The following is a 2,249-nucleotide window of genomic DNA, read 5'->3' as shown; positions in this document are numbered from 1 at the left end:
GAGATAGGACACATCCTTGGCACACACCCTTCCCAATTTTGAACTATGCAGTATTCCCTTGATCTGTTCTGATGACTGCCTCCTGTTCTGATGTAAGATAACTAGATATATGTGTAGCATAAATGAAATTTTTTTCCATACTCCCACTCTGATAGGAGAATAATAATAAAAAATTATAAATAATATTATTATGCACATAGCTTTAAAAATTGATATTAGTAAGAGGATATGTGAATATCCAAATATTTAAAGGATGGAAGTTGGACATTGAGTATAGTTCTTGCATAGCTACTAAGCCAAAGCTGCTATCAGAATTTAATACTATATCATTTCTGGTCCAGGTAAGATGGTGAGTCTTGTTTTCCTTGCTCCTTATCCTTAACAAAAGCTATAAGCTATAAGAATAATTTATGCAATAAACCAGAGGATAATCCTGAAAAGCATTAGTAATACAAACTGCTTTGTAACATACAAAGTATTTTTTATATCAATCCCATATTCTTCTTCAACATAATATAATTCAGAAATATCGGTTCTTCAGTTTTTTAGCTTTCACATGCTTATTAGATGATGCAAAATACTATTGCTTGGTTCTGGTATGCTTTAGTCCTGAATGTGCTATCTTTTCTTTTTAACACTATGAAGAGATCTTTTTCAAGAGATTTGTCCAAGGCAATGCCTGGTTTACTTACTTGACTGTTAATTCCATAGGCATTAGTAATAAATCCAAGTAAAATAAAAAGTTTGATAATGTCAATCTTTGCTCCATTCAGCATCTTGTAGTTCATGTCCTCTACTGAATCTTGCTTGAATTTCTGATAGCTACCTTTTGATATACCGATCCAATATTTTTATTGTTATGATTGTTTTCTTAGCAAATTTTATTTGTAAGTTATATAATTATGTGTGATAATTTTCACTTACTTTTAGGTTACCTTTCTTTGAAGTGGGCATCAAGATGGCTCTCTTTCAGTACAAAGGGCAGTTGCCTTTAAATATCTTGGTATCATAAGTAATCATTTCCTGTGTTGCATCCAACTTGACTAAATATTATTTTACTCACATAATCCTTTAGTAGTTCAAATTAGTTTGATCATTTTCTATCATTCCTTTAGCTTCAAGTATTCTGAGCATTTCCTTCCCTTTTTGTTCACAAATTCCAGGTTTTTACATTTTTTTACAGTAGTACTTCACTTTCTCTTCCTGAGACACTGTTTAATGTCTGTTTAATCTCTTTTACTTTATCATTTCTTCCTTTTAATTCAGATACATACACACACACACAAACACACACACACACACACAGACGTTTGAGTCTCTGCTAAAACTTATTTTTACCATTTTAATGTGTGTGTGTTTTTGTTGTGGTTTTTTTTTTTTTGCTTTCTTTACATAAATTCTTTTTGTTGTAATCCTACAAGTCACCTGTCTTGAAACATTAGTGTCTGATGCATTCCATCTATTCTTGATACGGTCTCTAAATTAATGAGAGTGGAATATACTCAAGGTGGTAGTTTAACTCAGCTTAATTTGTTTTCATTTTCTTCAATTTCACGTTGAAATTTTACATGAGCATCTTACAGTCTTTTCTCAGTTGACACTGGACCTTGTTTTGACTAATGACATTGATATTCTTCATTATTTATTTCCACAAATGTAGTCAATATGGTTTCTATCTATTCTAGCTTATGAATTCCTTATATAAAAATAATATTCATGTTGTTGAGGAAAGTATTTCCACTGAATAGGTCTTGCAAAATTCTAGTATGTAATCTCTCATAGCAATTTATCACAAAAACTATATTTTCCAATTATTGATTCTTCTTCCTTGTTGTCAACGTTCGCATTCTCATCTCCAGTAATCATCAATGGATTTGTATGTTTGATCAATTTCAGACTGTAAAAACCATTTAAAATATTATATTTCTTCATCTTTGTTAGTAGTGGCTTACCTGTATATTTACATATTATTCATGCTAATTTTTTAACTTTAGTTTTATATTGGATTGCATACAATATTTATATATATTTTGTTTCATATGTTCCTTTATTCACATTGTATTTCAGCTGATAATTCTCATAAATTGTATTTTAGAAAATTAGTTACCATTAACCTATGCCCACTAACATTCTATCTGTTCAGGTCACCACTGGATTTATGCTAATTCTTTCACTCCCTCTCTCAGCCCACCAAACTCTATGCCCTCTTGATTCCGCCACCTCCAGGCCCTCTGTCCCCTTCCCTTTTG

The sequence above is a fragment of the Elephantulus edwardii genome, unplaced genomic scaffold, assembly GCF_000299155.1.
Source record: "Elephantulus edwardii isolate Elephantulus edwardi_28Jun2011 unplaced genomic scaffold, EleEdw1.0 scaffold00294, whole genome shotgun sequence".
Lineage (NCBI taxonomy): Eukaryota > Metazoa > Chordata > Mammalia > Macroscelidea > Macroscelididae > Elephantulus > Elephantulus edwardii.
The sequence above is the reverse complement of the archived record's forward strand: the minus strand, read 5'-3'. Positions refer to the sequence as shown.